The sequence below is a fragment of the Eretmochelys imbricata genome, chromosome 8, assembly GCF_965152235.1.
Source record: "Eretmochelys imbricata isolate rEreImb1 chromosome 8, rEreImb1.hap1, whole genome shotgun sequence".
NCBI classification, from domain to species: domain Eukaryota; kingdom Metazoa; phylum Chordata; order Testudines; family Cheloniidae; genus Eretmochelys; species Eretmochelys imbricata.
Genome location: NC_135579.1, coordinates 83,190,254 through 83,208,693, shown reverse-complemented (window position 1 = coordinate 83,208,693; position 18,440 = coordinate 83,190,254).

The following is an 18,440-nucleotide window of genomic DNA, read 5'->3' as shown; positions in this document are numbered from 1 at the left end:
TGCAGCAGACAAATATGAAACAAATTGTCATTGGCAAACATTTGGACTTATACTCAACTGCAGTTAAGTCCGGTAATATGGGCTTCAGAAATTACCTTGCTCAAAACCAATTAAAATAATAAAATCGAGGTAGGTTTTTCTACTGCGGCTTCTTATTATGGGAAGTAAAGATTGATGCATTTTTACAAACATTTAAAACACTAATGAAACTGCTTCCGTTAATCAACCTGGGGCACAGGTTGACGCTAACTGATTTCTATCTTGACACTGAGTGATTTCTGTCTTTCTTGTGGGATATATTACTGTTATGTTTGTAAAAAGAAAAGGAGTACTTGTGGCACCTTAGAGACTAACCAATTTATTTGAGCATGAGCTTTCGTGAGCTACAGCTCACTTCATCGGATGCATACCGTGGAAACTGCAGCAGACTTCATATATACACAGAGAATATGAAACAATACCTCCTCCCACCCCACTGTCCTGCTGGTAATAGCTTATCTAAAGTGATCATCAGGTTAGGCCATTTCCAGCACAAATCCAGGTTTTCTCACCCTCCACCCCCCCACACAAATTCACTCTCCTGCTGGTGATAGCCCATCCAAAGTGACAACTCTTTACACAATGTGCATGATAATCAAGTTAGGCCATTTCCAAAATGAAATGGCCTAACTTGATTATCATGCACATTGTGTAAAGAGTTGTCACTTTGGATGGGCTATCACCAGCAGGAGAGTGAATTTGTGTGGGGGGTGGAGGGTGAGAAAACCTGGATTTGTGCTGGAAATGGCCTAACCTGATGATCACTTTAGATAAGCTATTACCAGCAGGACAGTGGGGTGGGAGGAGGTATTGTTTCATATTCTCTGTGTATATATAAAGTCTGCTGCAGTTTCCACGGTATGCATCCGATGAAGTGAGCTGTAGCTCACGAAAGCTCATGCTCAAATAAATTGGTTAGTCTCTAAGGTGCCACAAGTACTCCTTTTCTTTTTGCGAATACAGACTAACACGGCTGTTACTCTGAAACCTGTTATGTTTGTGTTTATTTATAGAAACACTGGCCTAATTGCTCCACTCCAGCAGAAAAATCCTGGGGATGGAGGCCTAAACTGTAAGGAAACCTGTAATTATGCACCCTGCAATGTTCTGACATCACGTCCCTCTCCGGAGAGACGAGTGTGCAGCCTTGCAGACATGGCAGGGGGCACAGTGATTTGACCAGGTCAAAGTGTTTGACTGCAAAGACATAGCCATGTGGAAGTTTATTAGGGGAAAAGGTTATGCATGGATGATGGCTGCCATAACATGGGGTCCTGTAAGATATACTACAATGGCCTTGATAGTAGCCACAGACAAGGAGGGTCTCTTCAGATGAATCACATGACCCCAGACGTGGAGGATTGTCCAACTCCTTTCCTTAAACCTTTTAATGCTCATCTGGCATCCCAGATTCAATCTCCCCTTACAGTACTCAGATGTCTTCACAGAACAGATATTCCTAATATACCTGAGCTTGGATGAGCCTGAGCCTCTAGCATTGGGTAGGCCATTACTGGCATCCAGTATAGCAGGGATCTGCAGTATAGCCATTGGAAGGTTGATAGTCTTATGACAAGGCCTCCTGTGGGGAGGAGAAAGATAAAAGGGGAAGTTTTCCCCAGGCCCCCTATTTAAGAGGGCCCCCAAACCCATGTAATTTGAGTGAGCGGTATCACAACCTGGTGCACAGGGTCTCAGCACCAACCAGGTTTGGCCTGGCTGCCCCTCTTTCATGAAGGATGATCCAAAACCCGGCGAGGGGAACCTGGCCCAGCCCTGCCCAAGACAGGATCTGCCACTGCTGGGTGAGTGTGGGGCAGGCTTATTGTCCATTACCTATCCCTGGGACCTTTTGCATCTCCATAGCAATTTTTTTTGGAAGGATGGGGACCTCAGCTCCAGATTTTGCCTTGGGCCCCCCAAAATCTCTGCAGCTCTGTGTGTGACTGGCATTAGCTTCACTGTTATTGTGTCCCAGTCCCATGTAGTCTATAATAGGGAAGTGGGCTCAGTAGCTGTTCCTTATGTCAGCTCCCTAACCCTAGTCCCTTTTTGAAGCTGTGCTGGTGATGGTTGGGGGTAAGAAAATTAGAGGCCTCAAAGTCTGGGAAGCTGCAGTTAGAAATAGCATTGGATATGGCCTGAAGATTCCCTATATTATTTCTGCCAAGATGTAGGAGAGTTGAGGGGTGGCTGGCACTCCACTTCTTCTGGGCATCAGGAGGCGCACCCAGTGCCAGGTGGTGACAGCATGCACGCAGCATGAGCTGTGTGATGTGGGGATAGGAGCAGAGCAGAGCTGCGCAGGAAGTAGAGATTTTCAGCACTTTCAAATAATGGCATCCTTTTAGGGGGATGCTTGTGGAGTCCCTAGCCACACCCTTCACCTTAAGAAGGTGGGTTGGATTGACCAGTACTGGCTCATCTGATGTAAGGGTGAGCGCCACTGATTGGCGGGGGAATACCTTGCTGGACATCTGGCCTTCACTGCTCAGACCCCATAGTGTAGTCCCGTGTGCCACAGGGTTGGAGCTGATTTTTCCATTACAGTGGTAGGTAAATTAACAACTGTAACTTGAAGACATTTCATTTTTTTACCACTAGATGTGTTAATGGTTCATAGTTTTAAACCTTAATAATACTGAAGATATGGTAGTATGCGTATTGGCTATCACATCACAGAGGAGTGTGATTACAATTTTTTTGTACCCAGAAAGGTTATTCTGAAAATTACATTTGATGTAAATTCTTCCGAAGGAGAGCGGAAATGGACCCGGTGCCTTAGAGGCTTTTCATAAATCGGAGTTTAATTTTCATACACTTTTACAATTCATTCCTTTTCTTTATCAGAAATGTTTGTCAAACTGCCTGCATTGCTTCAGTTATTTTGGAACCAGTGGTAAGCAGCCTTCATAAATATCTTTGCCATAACTGTTCCAGAAAATTTATCTTTCATTATTAGCAGATATTTAAAGAGATATTGATGCAGTTTTATATATACATATGTCTTTTTGCTTATGGCTTTGCTCGCATCTGTATGTATAAACTGTCTTATCTTTTCAGACAGCACAGTCCTGAGTGGTTGATGTAGTGCTTTCAGCATTTGTTTTGTTTGGGTCCTCAATCTGACAGCATTTGCACCTCACTGAGGCACCTACTTTACATTATTTATTTCCTATGAGCATATTGCCCCAGGTTATTCCTTGGCAAGCTGTTTACCATTGTTTCACGGGTACTATTAATGCTGATCATCTTAGAATCTGTGTTATCACATGACCATAAAACACCTAACCCTTGTTAATTCAAAGTCAGGAATGTCTAAATGAACATTACATTAATCCATATGCATTAACACCATAGCTTGCCTTTATTCCATATGTGGAAGTCCCATGAAGTCAATAGGATTTTGCAGTATGTAGTCTCATCATGCCCAAACCTATGACATCAAGGATAAAGAAGGCCCACAAACTATTAAAAACGCTCTTGTTGACTTCAGCAGGCATTGGCTCAGGCCTTTAATATTTAAGTGTATTTATTTATAGTCTTCCTCACAACAAAGCAATGGTGGGGGCCAGAGATTACAAAGGTGTTCAGTTACTGTTTTTAAAAAAACACATTTCTTACTGTATTATGAATTGGCAGTATTTTATATAAAGTTCTAAAATTATATAAACTAAAATTCCATATTTGATTTACCAGCTAATGCTTAAAATTTTACAGGGTTTTTAGTATTTTCAAATTCTTCATTAGAATAATGTCCTTTAAACCCGTTTTTGCTAACAATTTATCTTCTTCATAATGACAGGTTTCAGAGTAACAGCCGTGTTAGTCTGTATTCGCAAAAAGAAAAGGAGTACTTGTGGCACCTTAGAGACTAACCAATTTATTTGAGCATGAGCTTTCGTGAGCTACAGCTCACTTCATCAGATACATACCGTGGAAACTGCAGCAGACTTTATATATACACAGACACAGTATGCCAACATTTTTATGGCTGATTTAGAACAACGCTTCCTCAGCTCTCGTCCCCTAAAGCCCCTACTCTACTTGCGCTATATTGATGACATCTTCATCATCTGGACCCATGGAAAAGAAGCCCTTGAGGAATTCCACCATGATTTCAACAATTTCCATCCCACCATCAACCTCAGCCTGGTCCAGTCCACACAAGAGATCCACTTCCTGGACACTACAGTGCTAATAAACAATGGTCACATAAACACCACCCTATACCGGAAACCTACTGACCGCTATTCCTACCTGCATGCCTCCAGCTTTCACCCTGACCACACCACACGATCCATCGTCTACAGCCAAGCTCTGCGATACAACCGCATTTGCTCCAACCCCTCAGACAGAGACAAACACCTACAAGATCTCTGTCAAGCTTTCTTACAACTACAATACCCACCTGCGGAAGTAAAGAAACAGATTGATAGAGCCAGAAGAGTTCCCAGAAGTTACCTACTACAGGACAGGCCTAACAAAGAAAATAACAGAACGCCACTAGCCGTCACCTTCAGCCCCCAACTAAAACCCCTCCAACGCATTATTAAGGATCTACAACCTATCCTAAAGGATGACCCAACACTCTCACAAATCTTGGGAGACAGGCCAGTCCTTGCCTACAGACAGCCCCGCAACCTGAAGCAAATACTCACCAACAACCACATACCACACAACAGAACCACTAACCCAGGAACTTATCCTTGCAACAAAGCCCGTTGCCAATTGTGCCCACATATCTATTCAGGGGACACCATCACAGGGCCTAATAACATCAGCCACACTATCAGAGGCTCGTTCACCTGCACATCCACCAATGTGATTTATGCCATCATGTGCCAGCAATGCCCCTCTGCCATGTACATTGGTCAAACTGGACAGTCTCTACGTAAAAGAATAAATGGACACAAATCAGATGTCAAGAATTATAACATTCATAAACCAGTCGGAGAACACTTCAATCTCTCTGGTCACGCAATCACAGACATGAAGGTCGCTATCTTAAAACAAAAAAACTTCAAATCCAGACTCCAGCGAGAAACTGCTGAATTGGAATTCATTTGCAAATTGGATACTATTAATTTAGGCTTAAATAGAGACTGGGAGTGGCTAAGTCATTATGCAAGGTAGCCTATTTCCTCTTGTTTTTTCCTCCCCCCCCCCCCAGATGTTCTGGTTTAACTTGGATTTAAACTTGGAGAGTGGTCAGTTTGGACGAGCTATTACCAGCAGGAGAGTGAGTCTGTGTGTGTATGGGGGTGGGTTTTTGGAGGGGGGTGAGGGAGTGAGAGAACCTGGATTTGTGCAGGAAATGGCCTAACTTCATTATCATGCACATTGTGTAAAGAGTTGTCACCTTGGATGGGCTATCACCAGCAGGAGAGTGAATTTGTGTGGGGGGGTGGAGGGTGAGAAAACCTGGATTTGTGCTGGAAATGGCCTAACCTGACGATTACTTTAGATAAGCTATTACCAGCAGGACAGTGGGGTGGGAGGAGGTATTGTTTCATATTCTCTGTGTATATATAAAGTCTGCTGCAGTTTCCACGGTATGTATCTGATGAAGTGAGCTGTAGCTCACGAAAGCTCATGCTCAAATAAATTGGTTAGTCTCTAAGGTGCCACAAGTACTCCTTTTCTTCTTCATAATGTCATCATGCTTAAGTTTTCAAACTACATTTTAATATATTTCAATATACCAGTTACCTTGTAAACGGGCGTAGATGGATTTGATAGTGACACAGTTTTGAGTAAAGCTGAGGATTATTAGGTGAAGTGAATACAGAAGAGGCAGGGTCTGCCTTAAAACTAGGCTGCCATAGCACAAATAAAATTTGATGTTGACAAATGGAATAGCGCACACATGGCTCAATAATAATGAACAAAAGTAAAAAATACAAGGGAACATTGAGTAATAGGGACATAACTCTGAAATGGACAGATAATGCTGAGAATAACAATATAACAAAATATTAGATTTCAGTACATCCAGTGCCTAGCCCAGTAAAATACTCCGGGCCAGGTTTTTGGAATAATGTGCATGCATTTTTGTGCCTAATCTGCTTCACATTTTGCAATTCAGTGACTGTGCACACAAATGAGCATCTGTGTCTTTAATTAATCATTTGCATGTACAGTTACCATGAATGCATATGAAATCACAGTAACAGCATATGCAATGTAGGTACACAAAATATTGCTACCCCCTTTTGACCCATGCTAAAAATCAGGGCTCTGAGGTTTGTTTCTGTTAGGAAGAGACACTGATGATAAAGTCACGTATTTCTTTGGGTACATCTACATTGCAGCTGGGAGTGTGTTTCCCAGCTTGGGCAGACAGATATGTACTAGCTCTGGTTGAGCTAGCTTGCTGAAACTAGCTAGTGTAGCTGGGGGGTAGCACAGGTGGCAGGTGGCTAGTCCAGGCTGAGTACAAACCCACCTGGACCTCCTGGTATATACTCGGGTGGCTAGCCCAAGCTGCCACCCATGCTACCCACATTACGCTGCTATTTTAGTGTTCTTTCTAGCTTGAACAGTGCTAGCATGTCTGTCTGTCACAGCTTGGAAACACACTCCCAGCTGCTATGAAATCCTGTATATTTACAAAGAATGCACAAAGTTCTGTTTTCCCAAACATAGCAGGAATAAAACAACAGGAGTTAGCTGCTTTGCTCACAGCTCCAAACCCCTGTCAGCTGGCATACAGGTCCAAAAATGTTCTCTCTGTGCTTTTCTTAGGGCTATTCTCTCAGTGCTTATTCAGGCTGTGTCTGGATTTCTCTCTCTCTCTCTCTCTCTCTCACCCCCCCCCCCAAAACTCCTCTGCCCACATCTTGCCTGGGTGTGGAGGCTGCTCTTATTTCAGATTTCTGGTTCCATAAAGGAGCTCAATTGTTTCTTACCGCTATTTTAAAAGAAGGGAAGCAGTCATGCCCACCAGCTTCAGTGATGTTTCGCCCAACCCATAACAATGTGAATACGTTTTATACACACATTTACATACAAGGTACTCTGAAAACTTGGCCCTGTATGTCTGGGTAGAGAGAGGGTAGTGGGGAAAATAAGTAAATACCAATGGCCTGACACTTCTATATGCAGATTTTTCCTGAGTAAGGGCTGGGAAACTTCAAGAATTCTCACTCACAGTGTCCTCCTCATTCTTCCATCTCAAGGAGCAGGGTTTGCCCACCAATGAAAACAGCAAGAGGTTCAGCTTCTAAAACCTGTGGAGTGCCCTGAAACTAAAGCTGTCTGCCCTGTGGCTCTATACCGCTTTAAGGGCCCCCCAATCCCTGACTCCATAGCAGCACAGTTTCAGTATAGCCGTGCTTCCAGGGGTTCCCCCACTGGACGTGCTACCCACAGAATCCTCTTTGCAGGGTTTTACCATCAGAGTGCTGAAAGGATCAGCATGAATTTGCAGAGGGTTGGTGGGTGAGGATACTGTTAAGTGTCTTGTGACCCATCCCTTTCAAAACTGCTGAGGCTAAATCGTGGGAAGCACATTTAGAGGAGCTTCTGAGCGGTGACAGGTAAAGGGTTGCATGGCTAAGAGCTGGCATTTTCTCCAGGCCAGAGTCCCAAGGTTCTGCTATTGTCAGCTAGCAAAGGGGAAGGGTCACATGTGGCCTCAAGGTTAAAAAAGAGGTAAAGGTATTCTAGGAAATTGATCTTTTTTTTTAGACATTAAGATATATCCATTTTATCATTCAACAAAGCTGGGAATCAGCCAAAATATTGTTACCCCTTTTGAACCCCAGGGGCTAGTGAAAGTTTGGGGCCTTGGGGATGTTCTAGCTGGGAGCAGAAATTGGTGATGGGGTCTGGAGTTTTCTTTGATGCAATCTTTTTTATTTACAAGGAATGTACAAAGTCCTGCTCCTGTGAACACAGGAGGAACCAACACCAGGGGATAGCTTCTTTGCTTACAGCCCAGGTTTCTTTCAGCCAGGGTAATGCCGACAGACCACGGCCATCGACAGGTGGGATCAAACCTGGGACCTCAATGCGTGAGCCTCTACTGCATGAGCTAAAAGCTCTTAGAGAGAGAGACTAATGAGTCTGCTCTACAGCCTGAGCAAAGTGGTCTCGGTGCCACTAGATGGGACAGAACACCACATCCAGAAGGTGTAGTGCTGGTGTAACCCACACAACCCAGAACCTTCCTGTGCGCTTCTCCCAGGGTCACACTATGATTACACACAGGTTGCTGCTTGGCTTTCTTGCTGCCTCTGAGGCTCGCTCCATTTCTTGTCTGCCCTCCCCCACACCCCCAGCTAGATGTATGCCAGACTCATAGACATACCTGCCCTCCCGGTCAGAACTATACTCAGTAGACCCCGCCGCCCACATGGCGCTGGTTTCTGGGTAGACTCCATTATGCCTTGTTTCAGGTGTGGCCCCTTACCTGTCCTTTAAAGCAATCTTAAGTGAAGAGAACATTCATACATCAGTTTCAACAAGGTTTTAACTCAGCACCTAACACGGATTAATCCAGCTCATTACAATATAATGCTGAATTATGAGATTTTTTTCAATAACAGGGGAATTAAATGGAAGAGGTTCTCTGTTAAGCAGCACAAATCAAGATCACCCCCACTATCTTGTGTGAGAACTCTTATGCATTCTTATGAAGAAATACAAGTATCTGTTTTAGAGGATTAGGAATTCTAGATAGCTCATGGATTACAACTTTGCTTGTGCCCCACTTTACTTACAAGCACACTGTTACAAACCACATCACAGTTTGCGGCTGACTGCAGCACATGAAGAAGCAAGGATATTTAACCTGTACAATCGCCTGGATGAAATTTTTTCTGAGACAAAAATTGAAAAATATTTCCTGAAATAAAAGTATGACGAAGACAAATGTGGTTAGATGTAGTTTTGGTTTTTTTTAAAGTAATTACAGAGATACTAGTGAGAATGTTCGTAAATGGGCGTTTTCTGTAACCTAAGGAAGGAATAAATGAAATGTTAGATAGTGAAATAATAATAAAATATATTCCACTGAAGTATTGTCATGGCTGAGGCCCAAACAGATAAAAGTCAGGGGATTATTAGACAAAGTTGCTACACTGACTTCAATGTTCTCATTGTGTCCAAAAGCAGTTCTGTGAACACTGTCAACACCTTTTCTGTTATTAAAGCCAGTCTTCTCAAATTAGTGCAAGAATATGTTTATTAATATATGTAATGAACTCTTCCCTGACATCTATTGATGAATTGTGGGGAGAGACCTCAGAAGCAGACCGTATTTGCAAAGACACATCCACTTTGCCTAGGTGATCAACAGACATACCTGCTGCAATCAATTTTGGCTGTTTTGGGGTAGAATTCTCTTAAGTCTTGGATGCAGGGTAAAGAAAGTCAGAGGGTGTGGTGAGAGGTGTTCCCATGTGGTGTTGTGGACTCACTTAGAAGATCCTATGTCATTTGACCCTCCCCCTCCAAGGACTAATTGAGAGTCCTTGTCTCTTAGTGATCACTAGAGTTGAAATCACTGATAAGCTGCTCTTGGGGCTGAGTCTTAAACCTGATGTGAGGAGGGTGTTGTGGTGGCAGCAGTAGGTGAGCGCTTGTGGCCAGCAGCAGAGGTGATAGTGACAGCAGTGATCTGAAGCAGAGGCATTCCTCGACCACCGCAGCCCCCGAGGGGTGGCCAGTGAACCTATCTGAATGCACCCCTGGACTCTGGGTCTTTGCTGACCTCGGGCAACAAACCATGAGTGAGGTGCTGCAGAGCAAAGAGGGCAGTGGAATGTGTGACAGATTTGGTGATTTCCTGCAATATACTGGACAAACCTTATTGAATTAAGTTGAAGTGTTTTTAGGAGTTCATTGGATTAAGATACAAGTGTTTATGTATTATTGTGGGATTGTACATAATGTCTCAAGCGAGGAGATGTGACTAATGTAAACCCTGGGAACTGTTATGAGCTACAAAGGACCATTTGAAACAAAGGGCAAGACAAGTTTGAAGTTAAGTACATTTCCCAGGAAATTTCTAGAAGGAGGCACAAATATGCCTCTTCCGGTAATGCAAGAACTCAGCCTTTTGAAGCTTCGTCCTGAGGAGGGAAACTTTGTCTGCTGATCATCTGTTGCATGAGGCCAAGATCAGAGGCCCAACAAGTATACAGGAGTGATTCACAGATTGATGGTGTGCTTGTTTTGAGCCAAGGTGGTTATGAACTTGAAACCTCAGAAAAACCCCTTGGTGGAATTTGAAGAACTGACTCATACCAGAGCCCTTGTTGGAGTTGGGGTGATCTCTAGTAAGCTTATTAGCATGGGTGTAGATTCTTTTATTGTTTTAATATGTTTTCTCTGTAATTATTTCACCTTAAGAATAAATGTGCTTGCTTAGGAAAAGCTGGGTGGTAATGTGTAACTGTGGGGAATTACGCTGCGTGTAGCCTCTGAAGAGAAAAGGAAAGAAGGCCTGTGTAGGTAGTCTGACATGTTGCGGGCTTCACAATGTACTCAGGGAACTGTGCTGTCGGGTCATGAGGGAGTGAGACGTGTGTCTCTACCCAAGAGAGGGGACAGCTTTGGAGCTGGAAGCCTGAGAGAGGGTTCCCTTGCTGCACCATGGAGGAGAAATACAGGTGCAGTTGTCCTGAACTGTGACAGCAACTGAAAGGGGAATTCATCCACTGGACTTTCAGACCACAAGGTGGGAAACTGAGGCAAAGGGTTGCTGGTCAAGATACTGTGGAGCAGGTGTTTACTTGTGGTTTGTATACTTTTTAATCATTGCTGTGTTTTTTCCAAATTAATGCTCTTTCCCCTTCTCCTCTTAATAAAAGTTTTCTTTTGTCATACAGACACTCAGTGCTTGTGAATGGGGAAGTATTGCCTCTTAGAGGCACTCAGGGTTGGTGTTTAGTTCTCCCAGATTTTCTGGGTGAGAGGACAAGCGGCTACATTCTGTAATGTTAAGAGGAACTCCTAGATACTGAATCTGGCTCTTGTTGCTGCCGACACCGTCTGCCGGAAGGGTTACATGCAAATATGACAAGAAGGAATAATCTGATCAAATTTCAGATTTTACATGCATGCCCCTTGACAAGACTACATCCTTCAAGTGGAAGTTACTATTAAGAATACCCCCTGTACTACGCAGGGCAAATCAGCATAGATCCATTGACTTCAGTGGAATATGCCAATTTATCTTATCTAAGGATCTGGCCTACAAAGTTTGATTTGAACTTTCGTCTCTGCTTGGTAGCGGTCACCAGTATTTGTGAGCGTCTCAGGATCTAGTCGCTGCTTTAACTACTGCTCACAAGTATACTAACCATCTTTCCTAGTCTTTGCCACTTGCTTGAGTTCATGTGGAAATACAGCAGTAAGGTTGTTCTCCTGCACTGTGCATTCATTAAAGATGAAAAAATTGGCCCCTTTCACCTTTTGTTGTTACACACTAAAGTCACTTTATATAACACAACCGGATCAAAGCTGCCAAAATGTGAGTTCTCTGTACACAGCTGTTAAGACAAATAGAAGGATAAATATTCCAAAGTGACAGTAAAAGAACATGAAGGGAATTTCTTTCTCATACTCTGGAAACAGGATATAGGAGTTATTAAAAGCTCAGGATATTTTAATATACACAGAGAATGCCTCCCATAGGACATTTAATTTGTGGTGTCTATAATGAAAGATTTCATTAGCTTGAACTTGAAACTGAATGGAAAATATATCTTGAAATGTTGGGCCAGATCCTCAGTTGGTGGGCATAGATAAAAATCTGTTTATGAGTGACACCAGTTTCCACCATCTGAGGCTCTGTTTTTTATCTTGAGGGATGTACATGTGCAATAGTTGTGTGATGTAGATCTGGTACTGCATTATTTTAAATAAGAGCAATTGCACATGATCAATGATTTTTCACAGACTACTTAAAAGTTTTTTGCTCTACCCAAAATTAGTGTAAAAAAATCAAAGAAAATAATCGTGTAAATAAAAGAAGAAAAATAGATTTTTATTGCTAGACAGAATAAACAGGGAGTATGAAACCCTACCCTTATTGATCTTAATAGGAATTTTGCCATGGACTTCAATGGGGCCAGGATTTCACCAGAGATATTTACAGTTCAGGAGATCAGAATGTGGTAAGCCCTGTGGCCAGAAGCTCCAGGGTGAAAGAGCTCTCTACTATATTGGTGAAAAGGGAAAAGTGCTATCATAGACAGCTTCATTTGCATAGGCTAGCTACCCACCATTCCTCTACTGGAAGATGGATAGTTACCATAACTAGAGATGAACTTGGATTTTTGGGCTAATAGACTTCCACAGAGGCTTGTAGAGAAGAAAGATGTCATATCAGGAGGAAGCTTGTTTCCAAGGAGCAAGGTTTCTGTTTAAGGATTCCAAGTGTTCTTAGCTCCCTTTCTTTGGAGACTTCATGGCAGGAGATGATGCATAGGACAGCAGCAGAGGTAAATGGACTCTGGTGAGGCTCTGCCTAGCCTACCTTGCATCTTAATAAATCTGAATCACTAAAGTGGGTTAAAGTGGTGTCACTTCCAGGTGGGACCACATTAGCTGCTCTTTTGGGACTGGAGAAAGAGCTGCTAATCAGCTACTTGCTGATCCTAAGTGCGAATAGGGTTTGGTAGATGGGTGAGGTAGTACAGCCCAGGGACTGTTGCCTGTGGGACATGGTGAGTGGGAAGGGACTTAGATGGACTAGTGTCAAAGTTGATGGGAGGGGGGTTGTATTTTACTGTTTATTTGCATATATAGTTTGTTGCTGGGTTTCCCAAGTTTATGAGTGTGTCCCCTTTCCCATAATAAGGATTTGCTTATTTGTACAGAGTCTCAGAGAGCTTGTGAGTGGGGCAGTTTTGCCTGTTAAGGGCACTTAGGGTGGGTGTGTTTAGTCTCCCCAAGTTTCTGGATAGGGCTTGAGCTGTTTTAGTTATTTGTCAAGGAGTCTAGATATATTGAACCATGCATTGTTTTGCTGCCCTTAGCTGCCTGGCAGAAGGGTTACAGTGATAGCTCTTGCCTTTTTCGATTGTGGTATTGGGGACTGTCTCTTTAAGGGCTGAGCATTCCAGGCAGAGAGTCCAGGCAGAGTGCTGTGAAGATCTTGTTCCAGCTGGCTGTGTATAACAACAACCAGACACAGCTTTCTTGAGAGCACCTTCAGCACTGAGTAATCACTGAACACCACAACTACTACGACATTCAGCTGTAAATCAGAGTTCTACCACGAACAGCGTCTTCTAAAGTTATGTTTTAAACTACATAGTGACTTTCTTTTCTCAGGACATGTTGCTGATTCACCTTCTTTGATATAGGAACTATGAGCACATTGATAAATGGATAGAAAAGGTTGTATGTCAATGCTGTCTATAGCACCACCCAGTAGAGAGACAATAACTTCAGCAGTGGAAGAACACCATTGTCACAAAATCTGAGCCAAATCAGCACAGAAGCACTTGCTAAATACAGATAAGGCCGATGCTTATGGCCCTCCCCTCCCCTCCCTTGTGTGCCATAGAGGGGGATTAAATTGTGATGAGTCTGGCTGGAATTAGGCTATAGAGGCTCCAATGGAACTGCCTGCCAATACAGACTCCAATGCGCTGCCTTCCCCTTGTAGGCTGTTGCCAATCCTGTTTTATGGTCCCCAGGGAGTATTCCAGGTGAGCTTTCCCTTTCCCAGAAATCAGTGCCAAGGGAGATGCTCCTTTAAAGCTCCAATCTAAAGAGTCAATGATAGTCTGGGTTATTAATGACACGAAGCAATGCAGGGAAAAAGAGTAGGGTGGGGAGGTTAAATAACAGCTGAGCGATTAAAGTGAAATAGTGTGATCTGAGATATTCAAAAAAACTAAAATATCCCAGACAATTTTATCATTGATTTTATTGTTCTGCTTAGTTCCCAAAGGTTTGGACACTTGCTTGGCAGAGAACAGCCTGGTGTAAGATTTCCATTGATTTCTGCTTATGGTTTGGCTGATCATACTGTGAGAATATGTGGCTCAATTCTGACAGGTGCTCAGTGTTTCATGTCAAGGCCAGAAAGTTTGAGATCCAGATTTTCAGCAGTGTACTCAAATCTGGGGATCTTTAATTATTGGGTGGTCATTTTGAAGATGCAGAGGTGATGCACATCTGCAGCCCGCCGGTGAAGTAAAATGGATGTGGGTGGCCAGTATTTCTGGAAATTAAGTCCTAGTTATTTCAAGTTAAGCGCCCAGAATTTGTGAATTACTGAAACTCCATAATAGTGTTTTGTTTCTGGCTTGACTGGAAGCAAGAAGTACCAGAAATATCACCAGAATTACTGATATTTCTATTGATCCAACTCAATTTTGCAGGTACACGTTATGATGGTTTGAAAAACTTCCATACTTTTGCATGCTTAATTGACCTGAACCTCTTTGTTTTTTGAAGGTTGTGAATTTAAAACACAAAAAACAAAACAAAAACTCCAGAAAGATGGCCTAAGATGTCTATCTGAGAACTTCCTGAACTATATTCTTGCTTTACTATGCTTTTCGAAAATAAATAAAATGTTCTCAAAGTGGTTTTCTTTGTTAGTTTAGGGGAGAAGAACTGGCAAAGGTAATGCAAAAAGATTTATTTAGAGCAGAAAAAAGAGCAGCTATCTAACTGCTCCAAATACAATCACATGAAAGGGTAAAAGAAACAAACCAGATTTTCTGGTTAAAGGTTCACAGCCATAAACTGCTTGGTTTCTGGTTGTCTCCAACACTGGCATTGTAGCCAATTACTCCACCCAATTTTTCTCATATTAGTCATCAGGGATAAACGTCAGCAGCTTCGGCAGTGACCACAAAATGGCAGTGCTATAAACCATCTAACATAGTCTATAGGCTGCAGTGTGCTGTTCTGCTTCCCAGCATATAGCTCTGTATTGATTTTTAAAGCTTGTATGGCACACAGATGCTACAAGGATTTACAATAAATACATAATATTGTTTTGTTCACAATCAAGATGACTCAAGATGCTAGTTAGGTGACTCATAACCAGACTTTCAGACCCCCACCAGCTGTAAACTATTTTGCCTATCCTCAGGAATTTAGGGGTGGGATAAGATAATTAAGCCCTTTGCTGTTTTGTTTTAGTTAAATTGCTAATGTAATCTAGCTGATTATTGCTTTAGTGGTATAAATTGTTCCTTATTGCTATCCATGCAATTTGAATCAATAAACCCCAGATATTTTGGCCAGTACTTAAATTTCCTTTAGGTGATTTTGTGATTTATTTTTGCTTTGATAGTTGATGCAGGTGGCAGTACTAACAAGTGCTTTAGTTCTTTTTATTATGAGAAGTTTAAAATGCTGATGGCATAATGCAGTTTGCAATTACCATTGCTTTAAAAATTATATAGTTTTTATTGTCCATGTATTGTGTAGTCATTGTATAACCCTCAGAGAATGATTACATAATGTTCAGTTTACTGCTGCACATTGCACTTAGTGCTTGCTTGTACTCCATAGTTGTGATATTTGCCTCTTCTGCAGTATGTGGGCCTGATCCTGCCAATGCTAATCCACGTGAGTATTCCCAGTGAAGTTAATTGAACTACTCAGAAGACCATCTGTCTGTCTAGTTTTTATGTTGCCATCATATCTAAGCACTTGAACGTTAAAGAGACACAGAGAAGTAAAAGTCATTTGCCTCAGGTCACACAGCAAGTTATTGCCAGAGAGATTGCAGGATCAGGTTCCATGTAATAAAATACAGTTTTAAAATAATTGTACTTTATCATTTGACACCTTTTTGTTTCTCTCCATTTATTACAAGCTGAGGCTGACTGTAGTAAATAGAAGCAAATGTAATTTCAGGGCCGATTCCGAAATCAAATCACTTTGGCTTCTGTGCTGTGCCATGGAAAACCAAATTCAGCCTTGCGTGACATGGGATCCAGATGGATATTTTTGCTGAATCTACGCTTATGCTCATAAATGTCTCAATTTATTAGAAATGAAACCAATGAACTTGCTCACATGCAGTTAGTTATAAAAAAATGACTTCACTAGAGCACTTCAACATCATACTTTGCAGAATGTCTTACTGACGATGATTCTTAGTTTTTCTAAGGCAATGTAAGGCCATTTTTTTCTTCCAGTTTTAATAGTCCTTTGAAATATGGATTTTGCCTTTGCTATCTGAACTAATACTTTTTTCCAGTGGAAATTAGTTCCATTAGTTCCAAAAAAGGCCTTATCCTCCCTGATTGTTTTCATCTGTCATAACACATTTTATAGTGAAACAGTGCAAAAGGATCCATTTGTCAAACAAAAGGACAATATAACAAAACTACAGAGATTCTTTCAGAACACTGCAATTCCCTTGCATATCTCTAAGACAGAAAATTTGCACCCAGAGCTCCTTCAGAATTTTACCAAAACTCTTTCTGGACTTTGGACATTATAACAACAATATTTTGTACTTCTGTAATGCCTTCCAGTCTAAGTGCTTTAGTAACATCAATGACTGTCCTTTTTGGTGATTACAGTTACTGTTATCCTGAATTTACAGACAGGGAAATTGAAGCACAGTGCATCCAGAATTTTCATATTTAAGTCAATGGTGAAATTCCCATTGACTTCAGCAGGAGTGGGATTGAATTGAGGACCATCAAAGACAATCAATCAACCTCTGAGGTAATGAGGATCTTCCATGTCCTTATGGGCCTGATCCAGAGCCCACTGAAGTCAATAGCAATATTCCTGTTGACTTCAGTGGGCATTTAGGTGACTTACCCAATGACACACAGGAAGACTCTGGCCCCTGGAATGGAAGTCACACGGGGTCCAACATGCTTGAGATGGGAAGGTTTTCAGCTGTTCACTTATTTTGGTAATATATAACATACCTTTTACTAAACTTTAGATGTGAGCTATGGTTGCCTTGAGATTGCTGCTTAAGAAAAAGCAATTACTTAATTGCTGCAGAGTACAGGTGCTTGCCTACAGGGCCGAATTAATCTCTAGTGTTTACCAGTGAGCCTCATAAGTCATCTTCAGAGTGCTACTATTCCAAGGCATGGTTGGTTTAGAACATTTGTACTTAAAAGAATGAATCTATGGACTGCTGCAGGGGATGCCAGCAGAGTAAGAGTTAATGTTCTTGAAGTATACATTTATTTATATTTCGTGCAAACAGTAATCATCATCATCAATCTACTTTTCATTAAAGTGTTTCAAAAAACAAGATAAAACTGCTGTTGCAAGATATAAGATCATAGCAAGTAGCAGTTCTATTGTTACTTAAATGCACTTATACCATCATAAAGACACAGTAGATATACTATAATATAATAGTTTCCACCCCAATGTGTGACACTTATGTTACCACTACAGTCACTCTGTTATATTGAATACTTTGGCAAGATTGGCAATCCCTGTTTTCTCTTGTCTGAGTTCAATTTACAGTGCTGCTACGGAGATGGTTGGGTTCCTTCAACAGCAATTCTCTTTTCTTCTTTTATTTGTTATTTCATGTTTTTAAGATACAGAAACTAGGGTCTGTTCTACACACTTGCTGCTTTCCTTACTGTATGATTGATCCCTTATTCAATTAAAAAAATTACATGGATGCATTGAGGAAAGAAAAATTGGTCCTGTTGAGTGAATAGCAGACAATGTCTGCAAGCATGTTTGTCAGAGTTGGCGTCTTTTTGATTTGCTTCTAGCATCAACCAGTTTTTAACTCTGGAAGACAATGTAACCTGTTTATTATTCATTTGAACTTTTTGGGCCAAGGACCCAAAAGGACCCTACCATGTATTTGAAAGATACCAACCACATGTTGGACACCACTGTAATCTATAATTAAAAAAAAAAAGAGCTTCTAGCCTGAAGCTGAAGTGGAATAGGAGTGGAAACGCATAGTTGTTGTGATAAAAATGATCGTACATACTCAAAATAGCTTCCCTCTCACAAATAGCTTCCCTTTGGTGGGCCCAGTCCTGTGTCCCTTGCATATTTAAAACTCTCAGTGAAGTCAGTGGGAACACTGAGTGCGCAAAGAATACAAGGAGTGGGCCCTATGTGGGAAGGAGGGGGAGAGATAGAGAGAGACACACACATGTCTGTTTCAGTGAGATCTGAGGAATGTGTGACCTGCAGAATAATTGCCTTTTATTTTTATAAACTCAGTTTGAAGACTTACTTGAAACCCAAATTTTGAAATATTGGAATCTCCCACAGGACAGAAATTCTGTTTTTTCTCTTAGCTGTACTTGCAATGAAGTGGTAAGTGAACCATGAAGTTTTGGGGATTCAAATAAACACCACATGTTTAAATGTTTTTTTCTGAACCTTACTTGAACTATCCAAAAATTTGGATATTGGAGTGGAAATGTTGTGGTAACACGCTTTCTTGGTGACAGCGCTAT